The sequence below is a fragment of the Theropithecus gelada genome, chromosome 8 (genome assembly GCF_003255815.1).
Source record: "Theropithecus gelada isolate Dixy chromosome 8, Tgel_1.0, whole genome shotgun sequence".
NCBI lineage: Eukaryota > Metazoa > Chordata > Mammalia > Primates > Cercopithecidae > Theropithecus > Theropithecus gelada.
The window spans coordinates 58,750,074-58,771,583 of NC_037676.1; the positions used below are offsets into that span (position 1 = coordinate 58,750,074).

The window sequence follows — 21,510 nt, forward strand, 5'->3', positions numbered from 1 at the left end:
CCGACATACAGAAAGGCAGAGACATGGGGGTAGGGTGGGGGAGAGTGGTGGAGAGTCAGGGAGAGAGAGAAAATTGATCTCCCCATCCTGCCCTCACTGACCTCCTGCCAGGGTGCATGGGACAAGCAAGGGAGCCACCATAGTGAGAGTAGAGAACTCTCCTAATATTCTCGATTGAGAACAAAAAAGAGGTCCTGTACTTGTGGAAGGATGACTTGGATACAAAGAAGGAAGCGGCCACCTCTGCAGAGGTCTCAGGGCTGTATGCGACCTGGGCACTTACCTGCCCGCCAGACACACTGAGGCCCGCAGTGGACATGCAGGGGAGAGGGAAAGGGGGTCCAACCTGGGGAGCCCGTGTGCTAGTCAGGGAAGGGGTGACATCAAATTGTGCTTTCCAGCTCACAAAGCCCTTTATTGAGCTCCACTGCATTTGTTCTTCACACGCACCCTGCATGATGTTGCCAGGGTTTTAGCGTCTCCTAGCTTACGCAGTTAACCCGACTTGGAAGTGGCAGAGATGGACTCAACTGAAGCCTGCTAACTCTCATTTGAGCCCCTTTCTACCACATGCTGCCTCTTATGGCACAGACCCCAGCACGCCCAGGTGGAGATCTGCTGGAGTTTATGAGCCTGGGTACCCTGGGAAAAGATGTGGATGGGACTGGGTGAATGGACGTGCAAGTAGTTCCTCTGTCTGGGCAGCAGTCACTACTTGGACATCACAAACACTTCCCTGCAGCTGAGCACCAGGCTCTTTAGAGCATAACATTTCTGGGGAAAATGGGAAAACTTGCAAAATGCAGTCTGTTGTTTCTGCGGGTCCATGAGAATGTTTGTCTGCTTCCTTCTTTTTGTGCCTTTATGCACAAGCAGAGGCAAATCTGAAGTGATGCTTGCAGCAAGGCCTTCTCTACAATGGCGAGGAGGCGCTCCAACTCCCTTTCCCCTCCCCTTGCTTTCTGAGGCCCCTGTTTTACTTGTCATGAAGGTGGATTCGAGGCACTCAGATGTAGGTAGGGCACAAACAAGCTGCTAAGAGAGCTGACATCCACGTGATGACGACCCCTTCCTTCTCCATGGCAATGTAAGTGCTTCCAGTGATTCTATGCGTTAGGATCATTTTTTGACTTAAAGGAGATTTCCATCTACCTTTCCTGGTCCATTTCTTTTTCCAAGGAGAGCAAATATCAGAAAAATAAAAAGAAATCAAACAGCACAAGTATTTAACGCGAGTCTGGCTGCTCCTGGCCAATCCGCCCACCTTTTAAAGGACAGAGGTGAGGGGCCAAATCTTCCTTGGATAAGTGCCTCTGCTAGAGTCACAGACTGGCTCAGCGATCTTAGCACTTAGCCTTTCAGTTACCCAGTTTCCACATCTGTGCAATGTGGACAGAAATATACCTATCCTGTGGGGTGGTAAGGAGGATTAAACCAAACATGCACATCCCAGGTGGAACGCAGTGCCAGGCACACAGTGCACACTTAGGTATGGTTTGCTGGATCCTCAGCCGCAGCACATGTGTTCCAGACCCATTTGCTACCACAGGTGTACTTGTGTCACAGGAAAAGGGAAAGGCAAAAGCCACGTGCTTGAGGCACATGAGCTCCACGAAGCTCAGAAACTTTCTCTGGGGACAGAGGGAGGTGAATTTGCTAGGGGCCCCGCCTCACGCCTCCTCCTATCCTCACGGTAACAAATGCTTCAAATAGCATCACCTGTCAGAGTGTGTTCAGTTTCTAGATTGTCAGGCAATACCTCAATTAAAAAGAGAAAAAAAAAACCACCAGGAAACTTAGTTTAGATCATGTCACATGGCCAAGAATATGTCAGTTCTGGAGGAAACTTGTTTGTCAGAAGGTAAGATATTCATGGCACCCCACAGAGCCGAATTTCCAGGGTGGCAATATTTTGTCCAGGGGTTAGTTTCTCTTCTAATGAAGGCTGTCACACTGCAATGCTCTGGAGGATGTGCAGACTGGAGGAGCCCAGCCCTGTGCATGACACCCTCCAACAACAAGGAGATTGCATCTTACAACTGTCAGGAAAATAGATTTGCTGCTGAGCACTTGTCTTGGTGCAGTTTATTAGACTGCATCGGTCGTCTTAGGCTGCTTTGTCCTCAACACAAGACTTCAGACGAGGAAGGGCATGTGAGATGAAAACACAAAGGGAGAATACACAAAAGGTAGAGGCTCATCTTCACCAAGGAAGGATAGGTGGGTTGCCTAGGTGATGATGGGGAGCACAGAAAAGGTGCCCATGCAGTCCCTGGTGTCCTGGGGACACAACAGTGCGGGCTCTCCTTTTGAAAGTGGTTTTGAGGTGACTGCTGTGTGCTGCCATTTCCATTCTTGTCCTGTAAGAGAGGCAGGAGTGTGTCAATGGGATTGTCTCTGTGCCCAGTGGGACTCAGTGACAGCAGCCAGCTGAGGTAGCAAATGCAGCAGCGTGGCGGATCTGACTGCAAAGTCTTTGCCAGGCTCAGGCTTGCTTGGGCCATTGAAGGATTCTGTGTGTTTTCTCCTCTGGCCTCAGATGTGTTAAGTATTCCTCCAGTATGCCCACCCTCTGAGGCCAGAGATTGGAGGTCATCAGGCTGTCAGCTGGCCGAGTGGAAGTCCCTTCTGACCTTGAAAAGCCAGCAAACTGCTATCCACAGTCTGAGAAGTAGCCACCCTCACATGTTGCCCATGCCTTGATGAAATACCTACCCAACTTTGAGGCCTTCCCCATGTGCCTTTAACCCTCCTGTACCAGGGATTTTCAAGTAGCTGTTTCTTTTCTTTGGAAATTTTCTCTTTCTCTGTCTAGACACATTCTTCAAAGTCTAGACAGAGACCCAACTCCTCCAGGAAGCCTGTGTGCATGATGCCAGTCTCTGATAGTTTTTCCTTCTTCTCATTACCTGCATTTTCTGTACAAATTTACCACAGGCTTGCCTGTATCATGGTTACCTTAGAAATAATGTTGATCTTGTTTTACATTTTCTTTCATTTCTAAAAGGCATGCATTGTACTTAATACTTCTTTGAATGTCTGCAGACCAGCACATAAAAAGAGCTCAATGTCGCTTTTTAAAATGGCCTTTCTGTGATTCTAGGAGAACCTGGTTTACACCGTGGACTATCAGGGGTGTGTGTGTGTGTGTGTGTGTGTGTGTGTGTGTGTGTGTGTGTGTTGATGGACAGCCATCCTGCTGGAGGTCTCAGGAAGTGGGAGTAGGCAACTGTGAGATTAGACAAATCTGGAATATCCACAGCATTGTCCCCTTTAATACATACCAAATGTGAACTGCAGTGGCCAAGAGTGACTTGTTTCAAAGGCTCCTTTCTTTCCCCTGCCGGCCCATGAGTATTAGGAAAGGAGAGTTGCCTAATTGATCTCTGCAGCCGCAGGACCCAGCCCAAAGCCCTGCCCTCAGTAAGTACTCATACATTTGTAGGAAACATTGTTCTCTCCTCTCCCCATCATCCCAGGTTGGCCCATGCTAATAAAAAAGAAGTCCCTCCCTTCCTTTCCTTGCCCTGCACTCATCATCCCCAAGGGAGGGGAGCATGGGGTCGGATGTGAAACTGCGGGAAGGAGCTGGAATCGGATGGCTCCTATCATTGGGGTGGTCTCTTTTCCAGAACAGCCTATCCAGGGCCATACACTTCCTTCTTCCCTCCCTATGGAGAGGTCTGCAGTGGTCTGTCTGTCAGCCCATGGGAAAGGGCAATTGGAGGGGAGGATGTAAGTGCTCTATTATGTCCCCAGACGCAAAATGTTTCCAGTTCTGCTTCACTCACAACAAACCTGATGTTTTTGTCTCTTTCTGGATTCTTTCTGAACTCTGAGCAGGAAGAGGAGCCATCATTAACTATCACTACCACATCTCACTAAAGGGAAATATCTTGAAATAATATACCTTGAAAAATGAATGCTGGGCCTGCCTTACTGTCTGTATGTGTCACTCTTGGAGGCCAGTCTCTCACTTCACCTCCAGGCAAGGGTTCAGTGTTGGTGTGAACCATGGCAGGACTGATGCCTCTGGATTTCAGAAAGAAGAAGAAAGCAACAGACTTTTCTGAGCATTTCTTTTTGCCCTGAGCTGGCCTCTACTATCTGGGAGACCGTATATTTGCAAGAGGTCCTATGTAATGGCTTTGAGGATTTGGGGAAAGGTGGGTGAGGAGAAGCCTAATGTGAACTCAGATATGCAGGTCTCCTAAGGTATGGAAGGAGAGTTTATGTATTCACCATGCCTTTTCTTTTCTTCATATTTTGATGGTATGAAGTGTGAAGTGGGTAGCTAATTCCCAGAGATCACACACAACTCCTCTGAGAGCTTGCCTTTCATATGCAAAACAACCAAACCACAGCCTACTCCCACCACCTCCTCTATGGGGTTTCACACTCTGGGCCAGTGTTCCCTTCCCTAATCACCCGAGGACAGGGATCAGACAGCTGAGGACAGCCCCTAAGGCCTGAGAGCCCTGAAATGATTCAAACCAGCCAGTCCTAAGCCTGCGTGTCCTGCCTTGCCTGTGTTCCCCATAGAAACCACAGTAAAGGCTCTTACTCGTGCTTTGGTCCCGCACCCACCTCCAGACTGACCCTGATGCTTCCCTCTATGCACTGCCCCCATGTAGTGCACCCTGTCCTCTTGGGACCTGTGAGTAATGAACTATCTCTTCAGCGGCACTTGTCTCCTGATCTGTTGGCCTTGCCAGACCTCAATGATAAAAAAGCTTATATTTTAAAAGTTTAGAATTACTGAACTTGAAAGAGAGTTATTAATAGAAGAAGAATAATATCTCCATCTCTCATTGGAAACTCACTTTGTGCCAGTCGTTGCTGTAAGTTTATTCACTGCATTAGTTCATTCAGTCTTCACACGTTCTCCTGTCCACTGATGTATTTTTCAAATCAGGAAAATGACTGGGATCAGAGGAGATAAATAAACCTTCCAAGGTGACACATCCAGGGAGTGGACAAGCAGACTCAGAAGACAGCACACATTTGCTGAAAGGAAAGAAAATGGTGGAAATGGCTGTGGGCTGGCTTCAAAGTGAAGGATTTTGTGTTTGTGAGAACTGGAAATCACTGTTGCTTGCATGAAGTTGCAGCAGATAAGCCATCTGGCCTTTGCACATGAAAGATCTCTGTCCCTGGTTATTTATTTATTTTTTAATTAGTTAATTAATTAATTAATTTTCAGACACAGTCTCATTTTGTTGCCAGGCTAGAGTGCAGTGGGATGATCTTAGCTCACTGCAACCTCTGCCTTCCTGATTCAAGCGATTCTCCTGCCTCAGCTTCCAGAGTAGTTGGGACTACAGGGGTGCACCACCACGCACAGCTAATTTTTTTTGTATTTTTAGTAGAGACGGGGTTTCATCATGCTGGCCAGGCTGGTCTGGATCTCCTGACCTCGTGATTCACCCACCTCGGCCTCCCGAAGTGCTGGGATTACGGGTGTGAGTCACTGCACCTGTCCCTGTCCCTGGTTTTTTAATAACTGGTGATGAAAACTGATGGGTTGGCTGGACACCCATGAAGAGTCTTCTGCTTATCAGCTGAAGACAGGGCCAGGCCTCACAAATCCCTGCCGCTCACAGGCTCCTGTTCTCACGCTCCAGGTAGCTCAGAGACCGCTGGAAGTCTGAATCACATCAAGCCATTGCCTGAGCCACAGTTCCTCACGGCCTCACTGGGCTTCTGTTGCTTAAAGGCCCCAGGGAGTGCTTTGTGGAAACCATAAATCCATTTTACAGTTGAACATCAACTGTAATGCCTTCTACTCAAAGGAAGCCAAGAATTAAATTTCAGAAAAAGTGAACGCCACAAACTCCGGCTGTTTACATCACATCAAAAGAAGTTGAAAATTCAAGTTCAGTTGCTGCCCGTCTTCATGTGTTTTTCAATTTTGCTGTAAGAGAGATTCACAAAGGTGGTGTTTCTTTCTTTCTTTTCTTTTTCTTTTTTTTTTTTGCCAGATTCTTTGTAACTTAAAACTGATTGACATTGGTCTGATGCATGTGTGTGGTGTAGACAGTCCAGGAATTTCAAGTCCATGTGGGCAAGGCACCATATTTCAAAAGACAACCTAGAGGGGAAGTGTTAGTGCCTCGAAATTCAGTGTGAGTTGAGCATCAAAATCACCTGGCAGGCTCTATGAATGTGACCTCAACTAATGGCCCTTTGACACTACCTGCTGGAGCCCGCCAGGTTTGCCCATCTCACTTATTAAACACTTGCTCCTTCAGAAAACCCTACTTTAGCTTTTGTTTAGCTGGGAAGTTCAAAGACAGATCTTTCCTTCCAAAAAACATATTTGAGGCCTGCAGGGTCTGGACAAGAGGATGCTTTAAATAGCTCTTACTATTTTCCCCCATTAACTGGGCCACCCCACCAAGGATGTACATCTTTAAATTCTTCCAGAGATTTCAGATGTCAGCACCAGCAGAACACAAAGAATGAATGGTTACTACCGGTGTGTTATGGAGGAGGAATCAGCACTCTGGGCGACAGCGCACGGATTTTCTATTTTTGTATTTTGTTTGTTTGTTTGTTTCCAGTCAGAGTCTTGCTCTGTTGCCCAGGCTGGAGTGCAGTGGTGCAATCTCGGCTCACTGCAACCTTCTCCCAGGTTCAAGCAGTTCTGCTTCAGCTTCCCAAGTAGCTGGGATTATAGGTGCGTGCCACCACACCCAACTAATTTTTGTATTTTTAGTAGAGCCAGAGTTTCACCATGTTGGCCAGGCTGGTCTTGAACTCCTGACCTCGTGATCCACCCGCCTTGGCCTCCCAAAGTGCTAGGATTACAGGTGTGAGCCACCACACCCAGCCAGATCAACTGGTTTTGGAGTTGGTCATCATTTGGTTAAGTTGTACAATTTTGCCATTTTGGTAGATTGAAAATGGTCAAATTTTAGCAGTTTCATACAGTTCAACCCCATTTTACACATTTTTCCCATCTTACTGTTATCTGGAGTGAGGGTGACCCACCAACCTGGTTTGTTTAGGGCTGGTCCACTTATGGCGTTGAAATCCCACATCCAGGGAGGCCTTTCTGTCTTTGGCAGACTGGAGTGGTGGGTCACAGCTGGGAGACTAGGTTCAAACTCCTCAGCTTGGGGTATGGGGCATCTTGCCTGCATCCTCTGCTCCATTAAGGTGTCATTGATAAGGGCAAACATAATTATAGTCACCAAGTGCCATTGTACGTGACCTCATTACTCCTCAGAACAGTCCTCTGAGGCTTACAGAAGTTAGGTAGCCTCTGCGAGACTTCACCTATATTGGGGCTGAAGCTGTCCATAACTCATGAACCTCAGCATTCTGCTGTGTGCCAGACACTCTGCTGGGCCCTTTATAAGAAGACAGGCTAGGCTTTTGACACTGAAAATGGAAAAATGTTAAACAGCTAGTCATTGGATAGCATTCCTTTGAAAATGTGGTACTCCCTCCTGGATTTGAGGACACAGAAGTAGTTTGGTGACGCTGCACTCCCTGTGAAGCCTTGGAGGCAGGGCATGGCTCCCAGACTGTGCAATGTGTGGGGAGCGGTCAGGTAAGGCCAGTGCCTGATAGAACAGTCAGGAATCCCACACCTGACTGTTCTGTTTGGACACGTGGATTAATTGTTGGGTTTTCTCCCTGTGGATTATTGCTCTTACGAACAGCTTTTAAAAATGGGGATTATTGGTACCTAATATACTGAAAAATAAAACTTACCAGAGCACTAGACAGTTCTTTCAAAGACAGCTGTTGGCCTCCCGACTTGATCAACTGTATTCCTCAAATGGGGGTGCTGTGGTTTCCCCAAGGAGATGAGAAACCACAGCACAAACAAAGAACATCTTGGTGGAGAGCTGATTGTATTTGAAGATCTGGGGAGTTTTTCTCCATTGAAAAACAAAATAAAACAAAACAGACTCACATAAGAGGAAGGTTGGAAAAATCTTATGAATTTCTAATGTAAAATATGCAGAATTAATGCTTTTGAAGTTACTTCAGCTCTACTCCTAAGCTCTCAGGTCACAGAGTTAAATTTTGAAGTGTACGGAACCAGACTTCAGTAATAAACCATGGAGAGCTGAGCTTACACGTCATTCAATTATCCTCTGAACTTGATTTTTTTTCTTTTGTCATGTAGGTCACCAATAATGTGGAATCCATTTCGTGGAGACAAGCTACTTTTAATCAAAAATTGTAAGACATGGTGAGTACTCAAGCATATGACTATAATTTTCTGAATACACTTTAGATACCAGATTTTAAAAGCATTTCAAAATGTCTACATCGTAGCAGAAGCTTGGATTAAGCTATTTTATATTTCATAGTCACTGTGGTTTGGTCTCTAAAATTATGTACATTGTCATTGAATAAAATTCTTCTTAAACAACTAGAACACTTGGTTGATTTTAAATGACTAATTATTGTTATATTATGTGAGAGCACATAAGGTATGTTCTGCTTTACAAGTAAAGCCTGGCAACGTTTCCCATGGTTTGCAATTCAAATTCGATGGCTCTGAGTCATTTAAAAGCAGGTGAGCAGCAGATATAAAACAGTTTTTTGAAAGGAGCTATTTGTTTCTCCTATCTTGGCTTTGCTGAAAAGAATTATTTAAGTCTGACAGAGGAATGAGGATGAAGCAGGAGTTGGGCTGTTTTGTTCACTAGTTCAGTTAGCCTAGTCATTAGCTTAGCATTTTGAAGCTTCAGTGTTAGAATCTATAGCCGTTCCCCTAAGAACAAAGTAAAATGTGATTTCCAAGTCCAAAATAATGAAAAAGTTTCAATGATATTGAACAGGTTATGTGGAGGAGAGCAGAGGAAATCAGCAAGCTCCTGCCTCCTCACGGCTGTCTTGGGGAGAATGTTGAGTGGATTGATGTTTTTATACATATTAGACTGTTTTGATGAGATGGCCTTGCCAAGTAGGTGTTTGTTTTGTTTCTTTTCTTCCTTCTGTGTAAAGATGTTTAATTCCTTGAGCCATCCTCTAGTTCCTATGGTTTTGTCATTGTTCTCTTAGGAAAGAGAAAGGTAACAGGAAATATGCACTCTTTACCCTTTCTTTGTTCTCAGGGGGCATTGTGATGTTACCTTGAGTTCTGTATTGAGTTTTCAGTGACAGTGTTATGAGACGTGTGAGTAAGCATTTAACAATGACCAAGAAGTAGTCAGATTCAAACCCAGCAATACAGAATTCTCATTTTAATTTCAAGTTATGGATATTTGTCTTTGATTTTTATGGATTTTGCCATTTTTAAACAAACAAGATTCAATGTTTATCTTCTCTGTAAGAGATGGGAAGGCCTATGAACATTGTAGCAACCCAAAAGATGATTCCTTAGTTTTTTCCTCAGGGGAATGTTTTATTTATAGGTAATCAAAGGAAATGTTTGTTTCCACGGGGAAGTGTGGATAAAATATAAAATCGGTTTTTCACTATCAACTAGGGATCACTAGGCAATATGTTAGTACAGAGATGTAAATGGGAAAAGGAAAAATGTGAAGCAGTATTATTTTTAAATATAAGTTTGCCACTTCTCTAACTCCCCCGCCCTAAAAAAGAGATTAGAGTTGTCCAAGATAGCTGTAAACTTGAGTTCCTATTACTTTGCATATATATTCAGGGAATGAGATTAAATTAACAAAGGAGGAGAGAAAACAACTCTGGACCCTAAGCACAACTGCTGTTGTGTTGATGCGGAAATTGACTGACTCATAGACTTTCCGCAGAAGCTGCCATGATTCTTTGAGTTGTGTTAAGAAAAAACTCTGGAGCTCTGGAGAGTCTGGCTTTGAATCTAGGCTTGACCATTTATGGATTATGTGAATTTGAGCACTTTACTTAACATCTAGGCTCCGTTACCTTGTCTATAAAGTGGGCACCAACAATATACCTTGAAGTTTTTTAAAAAATAGAACCAAATAAGTTAATATTTGTGTAACTCATGCTGCAGTTTCTGACAAAATAAAAATTCTTAAGTGTTTACCTTTTTAATTACTCTAACAAATATTTACCACTAATATTTGACATGTAATTAAAATTTTCAAAAATTTAATTTTTTTCCTGGTGTTAAAATAAAATTATCATGACAGTAATAAAAGGGTAACAGGTAAGGATTATCCTTTAGTTAACTTTGGTTAATTTTAAGTGGTGTTAGTGTGATATGACTTTAGCATTACTCATTATTAGTTATTCTAAGCATCAGTTAGGAGAGAGAAATCATCCAGAAATTTGAACAGGAAAAGCTGAACATAAAGAATTATTAACTGTAACAGGGGATTGGAGTAAGGAGAGTTTGGCTAATAAGAACTAGAGGGTTCTAAGGAATATTGGCATAGCAGCTGGAAGGAGCTGCCACTCCCCCAGGCCTGAGATGAACACTTGAAGAATGGCTGGGCTGAGGGCCAGACCTCACTGGAAGGGCACAACCCTGTGTCACTGGATGGCAGACAGGTGACTGTGGTGAGGCACTGGCAGGACTTGCTGGAAATCCACCCTCTGGAACTCACTGGAGATATTCCTTCTAAGGTGACAAGGGAAGCTGTTTGTGGGAACGTATTTCCCCGGAGGCCCTGAGCCTTTGCCCCCAGTGCCCAAGAGAGACTGCAGTAGGTGGCTGTTGGGTGGCAGGCACCCCTGGCTGCCGTGCCCTGCAGGAGCCTGGGAGTATGGGTGAGCTGCCTGCCCTGCAGGAACCTGTCTAGAGCAGGAAGCAAAACACTCCTGCAGTATGTCACCAGTGGCCTTTACTGACAAAGCATAACATCGTAACAGTTAGCAAAGCGAAAATATTCAAGTGGCTCAGAACCATTTTCACAGAGCAAGCAAAAAGGGTGAATTTAGAGCTGAGCATCAATAAGTGGCTAACTCTGCTAGCAGGAGAAACACTTTTCCAAAAATTTATGTGAAATATATATGGTAAAACTTATGAAAAGAGAGAATGGAAAGATACAAAGTACCTGAGAGCTTACCCCTGCTTACCCTGGTCAGTTACAGAGAACCTGAACTGCCTTGTTTTTGTCTTTTAGTGCATTTGTTTTTCTTGTAGTGAACTTGGAATGTAAAGCTTGAATTGACAAACTCTACAAGAAGCAACATTATGAAATTTGGGTTTATGGTTATAAAAACATTATGAAAAACATTATTCATCGTGCTACATAGAGTTTTCAAATGAGTACTCTGAAGAATTCTTTCTGGTTGCAGTTCTGATGAGCGAAAGATCTTGTTTCTCTTAAGACATGAAACACAGCAGAGCAGTAGCTATCCCGAAGTTGAGCTCATCAGACACTAGTCAACACTGGATATTGACTTGTGCAACTGATGAGATTAGAAGGCAGTTTAAATAAGAAATTAATCAAAGGTGAAGATTAAAAAAATAACAGGAAACATACATGAGATTAATACAAACATTGATAATGTAAATGTACTTCCCAGGGTAGAATATAAAATTTTCCCTAAACTTTCTTTCCAGCAGCCTTATGAATTAATTGGTATTTGATTGATTGATTGACAACTCCAGTTATTAACTAAATTGAATCAGCTGGGAAACACTGCCTGGATTACTTCCTCAGAATTATTTCCGCACAGGGACTATATGATTGAATGTAATCAAATAGACTCAAGAAGGAATTAAATTCTTTAAAGTCACTTAGGCTTTCAATTTTTTCCCTCCTTTTTTCTTGTTGTTTAATAATTGAATACTCATTTTAAAAATGTGTTATTGATATATTTAAGGAATTAAATGTCATGAACTAATACCACCTGTAACAAGAGGAAGAAATTGTTATTGAAAGAAGGGAAATAAAAAGAACAAGTTCTGCCAGACTACTTTTGTGCCTGTTTATTTGATTAATCCTGGTAAGGGAGACATATATGTCTTACAATCATTGTATATACATTGAATTTATATGCATATTCCTTTAAAATGCTATCTCATATTTCTGTGTCTCCACTTTCTGTTTAAGATCCATCTAGTTTCTCCTGGACAGGAACTTAAAACAGAAACATCTTGCAAAACTGGCTTGAGTGGGTGATGCTAAGTATACAAATAGCAGGGAGTGCTGTCTAACTAACAAGAAAGTTTAGTTTGCCAGAATTCTATTCATATCAAAGAATCTCAGAAATAGTTAGAAAGTCTGTTTTGGTAGCTGCTTACTACCTTTACGATCATAAGTAGTTTCAGGTTCTATGGTTGCTGCTTTTGCAGTAGCATTTGTGCTTCTTATTTGATCTTTTTGAAGATTTTTGTCAGGTTTTAAATAGATTGATTTAATCTTAAAAATCTTAATAGCATAACCCAATAAATCTTTTCCTAGATGCTAGTTAGTGGCCCATTCCCACTTCCCGTTATGCACGTGGTCTTGATAAGGTTGCCCCATTCAATTAATTTGTGCTTAGTAGGGGGGACACTTGAGAGCAGTTGGGACCAGTGTCTGTCAGATAAATAAATATGAATTCCTAATTAGGCAGAGTGAGAATGCCCAGAATGGTTTATCATCATAACCATTCCCAAAACAGGGTTGAGGTCTTATGGGGAGGCCTTACTCCGTTGTTTGTGATCAACCCCAGCTGGCACACAAGCCCTCGGAGTCTGCGATGATGCCTTCTCAAAGTACATTCAAGTACTTGCACTTAAATCAACAGAGTAAAAAAAATGTCAATTTTAAAAGAGATTATCATTTAAATGGTCTGTTAGAAAAACTACAGCAACATTGCTCCTCTCAAAGAAGGATGCTGAAAGGATAATTAGACATCAGCAGAATACCAACACATTACTGGGAAAAAGAAAGGGCAGAGGAACTTCTAAAATTTACTGAAATAAAAATCAGCACAGGGACCTAGACCTTCATTAGAACCGAGTGATGAGATGAACTACTAACGTTGATGAACAGCAGTATAAATCTTATACGGGTTCAGAATATTCCTTGGGATTACTCAGGGAGTCAAAAATTGACACATTTTACATTTTCTTTTGTATTTAAAATAGCCAATAAAATTCATTTTGCTAACATATACTTAAATCAATATGCATGTCGCAAGAAGCCAAGTTCAAGGGCACAATTTAGCATAAATCATGTGTTAGTTGTTGCTACTGTTAACAGTCATCTCTTTTTTCCTGGGGTCAGAGCCAATTAAAAGACATATAGAAGCCTGGGAACGATCAAAATACCGGCTTTATGACTTATCAAGGCCAGATGGAAGAATAGGGTTTTATATGTGGGCTAAAGGGGATACTAATTTCTCCCCTGTGAACTGAAGTGAGTTCCCTACACTGCGCGGGGTTGCACCTGCTTGGGAACTGGAGGAGAGCAAGGAGAGTGGGGTGCTGCCCCCTAGCGGAGGGCCCCGGTGCACACAGGCGACAACAGCCACAGACCCACCGCCCTCCTGCTTCATCTCCTTTGGTAATTCATGAGACAGTTTCCTGGGAAGTCCCATGTTTAATTTTCATCGTGATTGACTCTGAAACAGTATTCTCTGTGTAGCCATGAGGAAATGAGAATTTGTTTCTTATAGTTCTCCACTGAACTACTTTATCATTTCTGATTGAACCAATTCCTTATTTTCCCCTCGTAACTAACACCCACTCGCCTCCAGGTTAAAGTTTTCCTTACTTGGCAAAATCAGATACTAAATAAAATATGATAAAAATAAATCAAAACTCTTGCTTATCCTTACAGAGTTGCACAATTTCTATCTTGAATATGACAGGCACCGTCTCAGGATTTTCTTGCTCTGATTCAAATACAAAGTGAGTAGCTGGTTTATGGCCCAGCAGGAGCCAAGGGCGACCCACCTACCTCCTAATCTAGAGTTCTTCCCACTTTGCAGCACTTGCTGCATAAGACCTTAAGATGCAGAGTCTCACAGAGCAGTTGCGAGTGCACTGTGGAGGCAGGTGGCTATGAGTTTGGATTTCAGCTCTGCTCTGACTAGCCCTCTGACTTTGAGAGAGGTTATGACCTTCCTGGGCCTCCAGTGCTTCATGGGCAAAATGCAGACCACAGCATTTCTGTTGCAATCTTGCTGTATTTAAATGAGATTATGTGTTTGAAATGCATCTTGCTGTGCTTGGGGTAGCTTAGCACTAATAAGTGCTGGCATGACCCATTGTTAAGCTGCACTTACCCACAGTATGAATAAAAATAGTTTAATTTTACACAAGTTGTAAATGAAAAGAGAATGAGTGTGTAAACCATTTGAAAAGATAACTTCAGTTACATGGCTTCTTCCTAGAAACCAGCCGTCGGCAGAAGCGATCTATCAACACCTTCTTTCTTTTCTCATTTCTGGTTTGGTTTCTGGCTGCTCTGCCTCATTTTTCCCTTCTGTGACTGCCTTGTGTCCCTGTGAGACGGCTGGGGCTCCAATCTTGTCTCCCTCTGTCCAACCACAGCTACCTTTCTTCGTCCTCACATCCTGATGTCATGATAAGGGGAGTAACTTACCCCTTCCACATGTAACAGAAAGTAACACTTCAGCAACACCCAACTCTGGATTAATAACTCAGTTTCTTTTGGTTCTGGAACAGTTCAAAGCTCTCTTTTTTCTTCTTTTAAAAATGTAATTGACAAACACTATGTAGTACTTGCTATGAGCCAGACACTGTTCTAAGCACTTTACAAGTATTAACTCATTTTATCTTTCTATATCTAATCCAATTTTATATAAAACAGAAATCAAAGCAGAGAAGGCCTTAGTAACTTACCTGAAATTACCCAGCTAGTGCTTGGTGGAAGCAGGATTTCAGGCTGAGGAGTCTGGCCCCGGTCTCTGTGCTTTTAACAGCTCAGCCCAGCTGCTTCTCCGCCACCCTTGCGACATCATCTTCCATCTCACACTGCCAAGGGCGGGAATGCCAGACTTATTAGAAAAGCCTTGAAAAACTTAAGAATGTAAGTATTAAAAAGTTCAGCATCTCAAATATTTATCATTTCTTTGTAGTGAGAACACTTAAAATATTTTCTTTGAGATGTTTTGGAATACATAGTACATTAACTATAGTCACCATGTTTTGCAATAAACTACCAGAACTGATTCCTCCCATCTAACTGAAACTTTGCACTCTTTGACAACCATCTCCCCTTTCCCCGACCTCCCCACCATAAACGTATACAACTTTTATTTGCCAATTAAAAATAAAAATAAAAACAAAAAGAGGTGCAACAAACAGTTGTGCTTTCATCGTCCAAAGCACTAAGGGTAATGCTGGTCCAAGAGAATGACAGATTTTTGAGGGCGGTTTTGTTGTTTTATGTTGTTGGTAGCACACAGGAGATGGGAGAGTTCTGAGTATAGAAAATGAGAGAGGAACTGGAACAGGGGACAGGAAATTTGCAAAATGTCAGAGCTGAAATTGTAGAGCAAAAGAGGGATCATTGGTGGGGCTTATGGGATCGTTGCGGAGTTTACCATTGTCATCCTGAGCAAAGCCCAGGACTGAGAACAAGCAGGGAGAGGGAGGGAAGAGCCTCGGATAAGCAGTGCTGGGGCCAGAGGGAAGCCTGCTGCCGTCTCTCAACTGGGATTAGCTGCCCCATGCCTCTCGGGCTTTTTGCGTTTCTGAATTTGTGGGTGGTTGTGCCTCAGAGATGTACTGTTGGGGGCAACTGAAACACACTAAAAGTGAAATGTCGCCTCAGTTATGAGTGATCCTGATGAAGACGGTAACCAGGAAGTGTCTGAAGCCCAAGGCCACCACTCTAGAAACACCAAATGTATCGCTGAGCTCCAGAATAAAAATGATATGTGCTAACTGTAGGCGAGGGCCACATAAGCAAGGCAAAGTATTACCAAGAGGCACAATTAAAAAAATATATATATTTTTTTTATTTAAAAATTTTAAGAATACAGTACATTGTTGTTAGTTATATTACCATGTTGTATAATAGACCTCTTGGATTCATTACTCCTGTCTAACAGATATTTTGTATTCTTTGACCAACATCCCCCTAACCCTCCCATCCCTGTCTCTCGTAACCACCATGCTATTCTCTGCTTCTTGGAGTTAGACTTTCTTAGATTCCACATATAAGTCAGGTCATGCAGTATTTGTGTTTCTGTCCTGGCTGATTTCAGTTGACGTAATGTCCTCCAGGTTCATCCGTGTTGTCGCAAGTGACAAGATTTCCCTCTCTTTAAGGTTAAGTAATAATCCATGGTGTATATATGCCACATTTTCTTTATTCATTCATCTGTTGAGAGATACTTAGGTTGATTTCATATTTTAGCTATTGTGAATAATACTGCATTGAACATAGGAGTGTGGATGTCTCTTTGATATGCTGATTTTAATTTGTTTTGGATAGACACCCAGTAAAGGGAATGCTGGATCACATGGTAGCTCTATTTTTATTTTTTTTTAGTAACTTCCGTATTGTTTTCCATGCTGGTTGTACTAATTTACATTTCTACCAACTGCATACAAGGGTTCCCTTTTCACCACATCCTCACCAGCACTTGTTATCATTCATTTTTTTGATACAACCATTCTAACAGGTGTGAGATGGTATCTCATTGTGGTTTTAATGTACATTTCTCTGACGATTCCTGATGTTAAGCATTTCTCATGTACTCATTGACCATTTGTATCTCTTATGTTGAGAAATGTCTTTTCTCGTCCTTTGCCCACTTAAAAATCAGGGTGTTTTCTTGCTATTGAGTCTTTTGTGTTTCTTGCATATTTTCAATGTTAACCCTTTATCTGATACATGGTTTTCAAACATTTTTTCCCATTCTATAGGTTGTTTCTTAATTATGTTGATTATTTCCTTTGCTTTGCTGAATCTTTTTAGTTTGATGTGATCCTGTTGGTCTATTTTTGCTTTTTTATTGCCTGTGCTTTCTTGGTCATTCCCAAAAATCATTGCCCCGACCAATATCATAGAGCTGTGCCCTTCTGATTTCTTCTAGGCAGTTTTACAGATTCTGGTCTTAGGTTTAAGTCTTTAATCCATTTTGATTTGAGGTTTGTGTATGATGGAAGATAAGGATCCAGTTTTAGTCTTTTGCATGTGGGTATGCAGTTTTCCCATTGTCATTTGTTGAAGAGGTTCTCCTTTCCCCATTTAGTATTCTTGGGACCTTCATAGGAACAAAGTGACACAATTCTTAGAAGTAGTGTTAGTACACTAAAACCCAAACTGGGCAGTCATATGGGTTTCTGACACCTCTAGTTATTGTCTGTGGGACCCTGAGCAGGTTCATTAAGCTCTCTGCGCATTCATTCCCTCAACAGAAAAATGCAGAAAACGCCTAAATGGTTAGCAATCATTACCAACAGGTTAGAGATGGCATTTGTTGAGTGTCTTGTTCAACACCTGGCAGATAGTAAGTGCTTAAGTATTTTCCGAATGAGTAGTGGGAATTCAAAACTGCTAGTTTTCCACTAGGGGGGAAAAATAACTTAACGATTCCAAAGACCCTGTTTATATTAAAAGCTTGTGAAAGCACAGGAGAGTAGAGCATGGAATATGAGACCACACAGTTTCATCATCCAGAATTCAGGGTCATTACAGATTTGTCAGAGGTGTTTCATTTTCTGAATAAAAGAAAACAAATAAATTATTATTCTTTTAAATATTATATTTGTATCAAGAAAATGTACAGGAAGTGTAGAGTTTCATTCTCTGGGCAGGCCGTATCAGCTGAGGCGTCAGAAAGAGACCACACAGCCTTCATTTGCTTCCGTTGCTTTGTGGCAAGTCTAAGGATATTTCAGAGTGAAACAAATATGGACACAAAGGATCTGAGCTCCTTTTCCGGAAGCATTTTGTCTGAGGACAGACCCAAACAGGGATGGCTCAGTGATACGGTTTGGATCTCTGTCCTCTAAATCTCATGTTGAAATGTAATCTCCAATGCTGAAGGTGGGACCTGGAGGGAGCCGTTGGGATCACGGGCGCAGATCTCTCATGGCTTGGTGCTGTCTTCCTGAGGATGAGTTCTTGTGAGATCTGGTTGTTTAAAAGTGTGTGGCATCTCCCCCCTCACTCTCTTGCTCCTGCTCTGGCCATGTAATGTGCCTGCTCCCTCTTTGCCTTCTGCTGTGATTTTACTTCCCAAGGCCTCCCCAGGAACTGAGCAGATGCTAGTATCGTGCTTCCTGTACAGCCTACAGAACCATGAGCCAATTAAACCCCTTTTCTTTGTAAATTACCCAGTCTCAGGTATTTCTTTACAGCAATGCAAGAACAACTTAATACACCCAAGTGAACCACAGTCCATGTGATATTTGAGGACTGTGGAGAATGTGACTGCTCCAGGAAAGCACGGAGGGACAACTCTGCTCCTCTCCAAGGAGAACCCCCTGTAACTGATGGCACAGAGCTCAATGAAGGCAGCGCTATGGGCAGTTACCAAATGAATGTTTAGCAGGAAACTAGAAGAGGAAAAGCTGATTGCTGGGAGTCAGCACCAGTTGTCTTAGAAAAAAAAAAAATCTTTCCAGACCAGGCGCAGTGGCTCATGCCTGTAATCCCAGCACTAGGGGAGGCTGAGGCAGGTGAATCACCTGAGGTCAGGAGTTTGAGACCAGCCTGGCCAACATAATGAAACCCCATCTCTATTAAAAATATAAAAATTAGCCGGGCGTGTTGGTGCGCTCCTATAATCCCAGCAACTTAGGAGGCGGAGGCAAGAGAATCATTTGAACCCAGGAGGTGGAGGTTGCAGTGAGTGGAGATCGTGCCACTGCACTCCAGCCTGGGTGACAAGAGTAAAACTCCATCTGAAAAAAAAAAAAAATTTCCAGAATAAACATATGTGTGTGTGTGTGTGTGTGTGTGTGTGTGTATATATATATATGTGTGTGTGTGTGTGTGTATATATATATATATATTTGTGTGTGTATATATATGTGTGTGTGTGTGTATATATATGATTGTGATTTGGTACAGCAGGGAAATAGTATAGCTGTATTTAAGTAAGAACTTGGTAAGTCCTTTTTGATGATACGGTTAGGTAGACTCATAAATAGGTTGTTGAAAAATTCTTGTGTAGAATCTGAATAATGGTGATGATCTCATAGAAAATAGGTGTTCCTGGTATCCTCAGTGCTAGTGAACTGGTCGTATTTAATGATGCATTAGCCTCTGCAGAGACAACTTAAAGGTTATTCATGGGCTTGCAACATTAACATTTAGACACTTCTCTACAATTTCATGTTTCTTCTTGGAGAACTTGTTGGTTTAATTTAACAAATGTCATTCACTAATGGTAAAGGTCATTACATGAAAGGAAAATGATAAATCTCTAACATTCACTAATGAAGCCTTTATGGTAAATATCACACACTTAGAATTATCTTAAAAGTAAGAATAAAGCTTGTTTGGCCTTTTATTAAAGCTCCAACTATCAAGGCTAATATTTTATCAATCTTTTGTATTTTGATTTCTATTCTACTTCACTACATGTCCCTGTTCAATGTATTAACTTGCTGAAAATGGAATTATAGGTGTCTTTAGGGATAAATATATAATTTCTGACTGATTGAAGGCATTTGCTAATAGTGAAGTCTTCATCATTTAGCCGTGAAGTCTTCCTTTGTTTGAACAGTGTGAGACCTCAGGGGTTGAATTGTAATTGATTCAGGCTAATCATGTTAACCCCATTTGTTTTGCCAGTGTTTTTTCCAGGGTTGTGCATGTGACCCAGTTCTGGCCAAGGAACCCAAATGGGAACTGTATGGGAAAGATTTTTCTCCTTGACAGAAGAGAGAATGGGGCAAAGAGAAAGCTCTTTTTGCCTTCTTTCCTCCCTCCCTTTGGACAACTGCTGTGTGAGCATATGATGGCTATAAAGAAACAAGCCCTGCTGGGCGCAGTGGCTCATGCCTGTAATCCCAACACTTTGGGAGGTTGAGGTGGGTGGATCACAAGGTCAGGATATTGAGACCATCCTGGCCAACATGTGAAATCCCGCATCTACTAAAAATACAAAAATTAGCTGGGCGTGGTGACAGACGCCTGTAGTCCCAGCTACTTGGGAGGCTGAGGCAGGAGAATTGCTTGAACCTGGCAGGTGGAGGTTGCAGTGAACCGAGACTGCACCACTGCACTCCAACCTGGGTGACAGAGTGAGACTCCGTTAAAAAAAAAAAAAAGAAAAAAAAAAGAAAAAAAAAAAGAAAAAAAAAAAGAAAAAAAAGAAGCCCAAGGACAAAAGCTCACACACTATGGATCATGAGGAAGGGTGAAAAGTGTGGAGTCCTTGGTGGCATCGTTGGTGTGCCTGCCCAACCCTAGCGCTGTCTGCCTCTGAATCCATATTAAGTAAATGGTGTATTAAGCCCTGTTGTGTGCCATTATTTGCCGAGGAACAGATCCTAACTGATGCACAGGTGCTACGGTTTTAATGTCCCCTCCAAAACTCATGTTGAAGTGCAATTGCCATTATAACAGTGTTGAAAGGTAGGGCCTTTAAGAATTGATAAGGTCATGAGGGGCTGTGTTTCTGTGAATGGATTAACGCCATTATTGTGAGGCTGGGTTCCTGATAAAAATGAAGTTCCAGCCCCCAATCTCTCTCTGACTGGTGCACCCTCTCCTCGGGCTCTCTCAGCATGTGATGCCTTCTGTCATGGTATGATGCAGCTAGAAGGCCTTCACCAGATGCAGCCCCTTGAACCTCGACTTCCTGGCCTCCTGAACCGTGAGACAAATAGATGTATTTTCTTTATAAATTACTCAGTCTGAGGTATTTTGTTATAGCAGCAGAAAATAGACTAAAATAACAGGTATCCCTAACTTTTGGTAGGCCCCAGAACAATTTCTTGTAGTTGCTGTTGTATAAGTTCATGTTAAAAACCTGTAAGTTCTGAGACAGTGCATCAGCTCTCCCAGAAGTCAATGCAGCCTGCAGGTGTTCCGTGGAGAAAGAAAAAGCACAGCTTAGCCATTGAAAGATTGTTTTGTTTGTTTATTGTTTTTGCTTGCACATGCTATGAAAATTAAATTAATTTGAAAATCCCCTTTTGAATGGATGATTTAGAGATAATATTTCAACATAAAAAAGATATATGTGTACTGAAAGAGTAAAATGAAAAATAAATGAGATCTGACATCCTCTTTTAGTGCATTTTTTACATTTATTCTCCATGCCATTTGATTTATTAAGGCTTTTTGGCTGTGAGCTTATCATATTGCAATCTTCCCCAGGAAAAAGCAATTTGAAAGTGGTTGTGGCTGAAGGCACATTATGATGGCAGAAAATCAAATAGAACACTGACTTCCATTTAAGATTGTCAGCTTGATGAATAGAGTGATGTTGACTTAAAGCAGACAGGACCTGATAGAGACGGTCTATTCCCAACAGGTGGAAGGCATGTGGAATGATGATTAAATAAAACATATTTCGTCACTCTATCCTAGAAACCATGTATTTCACAACTTTTAAACACAGAGAAATAAACAAACTCATACCTAGAAGCTTTCAAGCCAAATCCTCTTTAAATAATGTCCATTTTTATTAATTTTGTAATTATGTACACATTTTCTCCTTTCT

At 42.1% G+C, this 21,510-nt stretch overlaps 1 long non-coding RNA gene across 1 annotated transcript; it reads right to left on the reverse strand.

Annotated features, from left to right (window-relative positions):
- Positions 1 to 834: 834 nt before the first annotated feature.
- On the reverse strand, positions 835 to 14,810 carry LOC112630334. The gene is made up of 4 exons (XR_003120846.1): positions 14,717 to 14,810; positions 7,723 to 7,890; positions 4,824 to 5,007; positions 835 to 2,360 (listed from the first exon to the last, which is right to left on the reverse strand). It is a non-coding gene; the product is annotated as an uncharacterized LOC112630334 (long non-coding RNA).
- Between the last annotated feature and the right edge of the window lie 6,700 nt (positions 14,811 to 21,510).